This window comes from Hemibagrus wyckioides, linkage group LG08 (assembly GCF_019097595.1).
Source record: "Hemibagrus wyckioides isolate EC202008001 linkage group LG08, SWU_Hwy_1.0, whole genome shotgun sequence".
NCBI classification, from domain to species: domain Eukaryota; kingdom Metazoa; phylum Chordata; class Actinopteri; order Siluriformes; family Bagridae; genus Hemibagrus; species Hemibagrus wyckioides.
The window spans coordinates 1,335,001-1,340,000 of NC_080717.1; the positions used below are offsets into that span (position 1 = coordinate 1,335,001).

At 47.6% G+C, this 5,000-nt stretch overlaps 1 long non-coding RNA gene across 1 annotated transcript in view; it reads left to right on the plus strand.

Moving 5' to 3' along the window:
• Positions 1-5,000, plus strand: part of LOC131357415 (uncharacterized) — a 14,947-nt gene that overhangs the window by 1,894 nt on the left and 8,053 nt on the right. The window contains exon 2 of the long non-coding RNA XR_009205263.1: positions 3,542-3,619. This is a non-coding gene — a long non-coding RNA (uncharacterized LOC131357415). The remainder of the gene's footprint in view (positions 1-3,541; positions 3,620-5,000) is intronic.

Here is a 5,000-nt window from a genome sequence, read left to right on the forward strand (position 1 = left end):
CACTCCACTCCACTCCACTCCACTGCACTCCACTCCACTCCACTGCACTCCACTCCACTCCACTGCACTCCACTCCACTCCACTGCACTGCACTCCACTGCACTCCACTCCACTGCACTGCACTCCACTCCACTGCACTCCACTCCACTCCACTGCACTGCACTGCACTGCACTGCACTGCACTGCACTCCACTCCACTGCACTCCACTCCACTGCACTCCACTCCACTCCACTGCACTCCACTCCACTCCACTCCACTGCACTCCACTGCACTTCACTCTACTGCACTCCACTCCACTGCACTCCACTCCACTCCACTGCACTCCACTCCACTCCACTCCACTCCACTCCACTCCACTGCACTGCACTCCACTCCACTCCACTGCACTCCACTCCACTCCACTCCACTCCACTGCACTCCACTCCACTCCACTCCACTGCACTCCACTCCACTCCACTCCACTCCACTGCACTCCACTCCACTCCACTGCACTCCACTGCACTTCACTCTACTGCACTCCACTCCACTCCACTCCACTCCACTCCACTCCACTCCACTGCACTCCACTCCACTCCACTCCACTGCACTCCACTCCACTCCACTCCACTGCACTCCACTGCACTCCACTGCACTCCACTCCACCCCACTGCACTCCACTCCACTCCACTGCACTCCACTCCACTGCACTCCACTCCACTCCACTCCACTCCACTGCACTCCACTCCACTCCACTCCACTCCACTGCACTCCACTCCACTGCACTCCACTGCACTCCACTGCACTCCACTCCACTCCAGTCCACTGCACTCCACTCCACTGCACTCCACTCCACTCCACTCCACTGCACTCCACTCCACTGCACTCCACTCCACTCCACTGCACTCCACTCCACTCCACTCCACTCCACTGCACTGCACTCCACTCCACTGCACTCCACTCCACTGCACTCCACTGCACTCCACTCCACTGCACTCCACTCCACTCCACTGCACTCCACTCCACTGCACTGCACTCCACTCCACTCCACTGCACTCCACTCCACTCCACTCCACTGCACTCCACTCCACTCCACTGCACTCCACTGCACTCCACTCCACTGCACTCCACTCCACTCCACTCCACTCCACTCCAGTCCACTGCACTCCACTCCACTGCACTCCACTCCACTCCACTCCACTCCACTCCACTGCACTCCACTCCACTGCACTCCACTCCACTCCACTCCACTCCACTCCACTGCACTCCACTCCACTGCACTCCACTCCACTCCACTGCACTCCACTCCACTCCACTCCACTCCACTCCACTGCACTGCACTCCACTCCACTCCACTCCACTGCACTCCACTCCACTCCACTCCACTGCACTCCACTCCACTCCACTGCACTCCACTCCACTCCACTCCACTGCACTGCACTCCACTCCACTCCACTCCACTCCACTGCACTCCACTCCACTCCACTCCACTCCACTCCACTGCACTCCACTCCACTGCACTCCACTCCACTCCACTCCACTCCACTCCACTCCACTGCACTCCACTGCACTCCACTCCACTCCACTCCACTGCACTCCACTCCACTGCACTGCACTCCACTCCACTCCACTCCACTGCACTGCACTGCACTGCACTCCACTCCACTGCACTGCACTGCACTCCACTCCACTCCACTCCACTCCACTGCACTCCACTCCACTGCACTCCACTCCACTGCACTCCACTCCACTCCACTGCACTCCACTCCACTCCACTGCACTGCACTCCACTCCACTCCACTCCACTCCACTGCACTCCACTGCACTCCACTCCACTTCACTCCACTCCACTCCACTGCACTCCACTCCACTCCACTCCACTGCACTGCACTCCACTCCACTCCACTCCACTCCACTCCACTCCACTGCACTCCACTCCACTCCACTCCACTGCACTCCACTGCACTCCACTCCACTGCACTCCACTCCACTGCACTGCACTCCACTCCACTCCACTCCACTGCACTCCACTCCACTGCACTCCACTCCACTGCACTCCACTCCACTGCACTGCACTCCACTCCACTCCACTCCACTCCACTCCACTGCACTCCACTGCACTCCACTCCACTCCACTGCACTCCACTCCACTGCACTCCACTCCACTGCACTCCACTCCACTCCACTCCACTCCACTCCACTGCACTCCACTCCACTCCACTCCACTCCACTCCACTCCACTGCACTCCACTGCACTCCACTCCACTCCACTCCACTGCACTCCACTCCACTCCACTCCACTGCACTCCACTCCACTCCACTCCACTGCACTCCACTCCACTGCACTCCACTCCACTCCACTCCACTGCACTCCACTCCACTGCACTCCACTCCACTCCACTGCACTCCACTCCACTGCACTCCACTCCACTGCACTCCACTCCACTCCACTCCACTCCACTCCACTGCACTCCACTCCACTGCACTCCACTGCACTCCACTCCACTCCACTGCACTCCACTCCACTGCACTCCACTCCACTCCACTCCACTGCACTCCACTGCACTCCACTCCACTGCACTCCACTGCACTCCACTCCACTCCACTGCACTGCACTCCACTCCACTCCACTGCACTGCACTGCACTCCACTCCACTCCACTCCACTGCACTCCACTCCACTGCACTCCACTGCGTGTCTTTACCAGGAAGAGTTTAGGAAAAATGACACACGGATAATTATGTAGCTGTAATTAAGTCATTCATTAAATTAATTACATTCATTAAAATAATTACATTTATTTCAGCTTGTATGGTTTCACTGAGTTTGTTCAGTGATCATTAAATAATTAACATTTACTTAATCAGAAATAAACGTTTATTATTCTGATTATTTGCTTGTATAATTTGTGTTGTTGATGCTTCATGACTTCAGTGATGCCATTTCTTTTCTTTTTTTTATTCTTTTGCCAAAAAAAGCAAAAATAAAAATTTAAAATTTGTGTACTGTCATAATGTAAAACTGATAAACTGACTATTATTATTATTATTATTATTATTAACCAAATTAATTAATAAATTAATTAATTTATTATTTATTTATTTATTTATTTAAATTTGCCTGTTTTTATTAGTTTGGTTGAAAAATATTTAACGTGAAAAAAAAGAATTATTATTACTTAAATTGCTCATTTATTTATATATATTTAGATCTTCAGATTTCTGAATATCAGTGATATAATTTCTTTTTTTTTCCTCACACAATCTGTTGCAGCTACAACTCCAGTTTATTTATTTATTTATGTAATGCATCAGTGATATATATGTATAATTGCATACTAACTTATAATCAGTGCACAACTATTTAAATATGACATTTTTCTTAAACTTATTGATAGTATTTGTTTGCTAAATATTTTTTAAAAATGTTGTTGATCTTTTGGCTGCTCCCTACGTGTATGAGGGGTCAGGACAGTGGACCAACCGGTCCACACAACAACTTGGCACAGGTTTTACACCGGATGCCCTTCCTGACGCAACCCTCCCTTTTTTTTGTTTTAAACAGGCTCGGGACCGGCACTGCGTCCAGTGGCTGGGGTTTGGGCACTTGCTGAGAATCGAACCCGGGCCTTCCAAATAGTAGGTGAGAAACCACTGAGCCACCATGCTCTCGAAATATTCATTTAAAAAAAAAAAAAATTTAAATAAATATTTTTTTAATGAAATTTAATATTTATAAACGTATTTAATATCAATATTTTATTTCCTGTGTTAATTGGAACTTTATTGAATTCTAGTCTCAGGAACTGAATCAGTTATTCTGCTGAGTTTATCTAAAACCTGTTAAATCAATTTGTTAATTCAAGTTATGTTAATAAACTTGTAACTACGACAAATTATAAATAAAATGAACAATAATTCATTTAAACATTTATCTCACAAAAGTTACTTCCATCGTTACATCAACAACACAGAAATAAACTGGGACACGTTGTAGAGCCCTGTGGGATTCCTCCGCTCGCTTTAACACACTTTTACACGATCTGTAAAGCAGAAACAGCTAGCATTTATCTCTACACACACAACTAGCTAGAAATTGCTTATATAAATAAAATCCTATAAAGATTCTGCTGAAATACGTGGTGTGAAATTTAGTGCAGGATCTCGTGTTATTATCTGCTATACTGGCCCTCACACTCCAGTGTAGCTAGCGGTGTATGCTAGCTGCTGTTTTTAGTGTAATATTTTTTACAGTGCTAATTAAAATCTACTCCTGGTGTAAAAAGTGAATTCTGGTGCTTTCTTTGGGAAACTGCGGCAGAAAAACTCACTGATCCTGAGAGTAAATTTATTATTGATTATTATAACAAATACACACACTGCTAAAGGGTACACTGTGTGTGTGTGTGTGTGTAGTGAACAGCTTTCTGCTCTGTAAATATCGAGCGTTTCTCCCTCAGGTGGTGAAGAGGTCCTTTCCGGTCTTGCTCGCTCTTTTAAATCCCTCAGAGTAAACACCAGCATTTGCTTAATATCAGCGTTTCAGCCTCAAAACACACAGCGGCACAAAATGTCAGCCGTGTCCCGCGCTACAGAGTCAAAATATAATAAAGTCAAACAAGACGAGGTGGAGAGATTAGCAGGAGTGTGTGTGTGTGTGTGTGTGAAATATTTTTAATTTAAAAAAATAGTCTTTTCTCTTTTTAAGAAAATATTTGGGGACGAGGTAAATCAGGTGGCAACTGTAAAAAAAAAAACTTCGCTAATAAAGCGGCCATTTTTAAAATCCCGTGTATGAACCACGGAAAGCCACAAAACTCAGGACTCTCTCTCTCCTCCCATGCTATCACGTTATGTATATTTTCCCAGCCGTTCCCTCGTTTTTTCTTTCCTTTCTCAGATCAATTTCGTCTATAAACACATCTTTTTAAGTCCTACCGTCCCCCATTCTCTACTCAAACGTTAGCTGCTTTCATTTGCATGGGCTCTTTGCTATTGTGCGTCCCGCAGGGGGAGACGGGCTA